Raw genomic sequence first — 845 nt, 5'->3', positions numbered from 1 at the left:
GAGACAAATCTCTGAAGAGTACTTATTTCTAAATGATGGAACTTTTCGCTTACTTTCTATGTGACATGAGGTAATGTAATTTTTTCAATCATTGCATGTGACTATTTTTATTTGCAATGAAACTGTTAGAATGGATGGTACATTTTGTGACGTCAGTGCAACGTTGAGACGCCGACGCTAGAAATCAGTCGGTGTCTAATAACAGTGTTTTCATGTCGCCGTGAGGAGTGCTTATGGACCAATGAATGCTAAATGTGTGACCATACAAAGCTGTAAAGGTTTTGTTTATTTGTACATGGTTATGGGTAAAATAAACCATTGAAGCAAAGTAGCATCTTTAGTCTTAAGGAGTAAAGCCCTCACACTTTACTTTGGATTAAAGCGGTAGCTGTTAAAAGGTAAGTTGGTCGCTGACGTGCCTCCGTCTGGACGTCCAGAGGGCTCGGTTTAGTCGCTGTTAGAGGAGGTCAAATCAGGGCTTGATCCACTTTTCACACATCACCGTCCTCCCTTCGACAGGCATCACAACCGAGAAGGGGCGGGGGATTCAGCTCTCTGACATATCCATCTACCCACAATCCTCCTGTGCACCAGAGTCATCCAATCAACAAACACCTGCACCCCCTTCCCCCCTTCCGCATCCACCATGACTCCACAAACCAGCCAGTCAGCTCCCGTGACCTCTGGCCAAATCGTCTCAGCCCTCTCTCTCTCCATGCCATCGGCTAAGCGGCTAGTGGCTTTTTTTGAGCTGTTGTTGCAAAAGCTACCCTGGGAAATGGAGTGTTCTCTCACACACAAATCACAGCATGGTCCGAAACCAACCTCTTGTCACTCTCCTCCCA

Source organism: Mugil cephalus, chromosome 9 (assembly GCF_022458985.1).
Source record: "Mugil cephalus isolate CIBA_MC_2020 chromosome 9, CIBA_Mcephalus_1.1, whole genome shotgun sequence".
In the NCBI taxonomy this organism is placed as follows: domain Eukaryota; kingdom Metazoa; phylum Chordata; class Actinopteri; order Mugiliformes; family Mugilidae; genus Mugil; species Mugil cephalus.
This window is presented reverse-complemented; position numbering follows the sequence as displayed.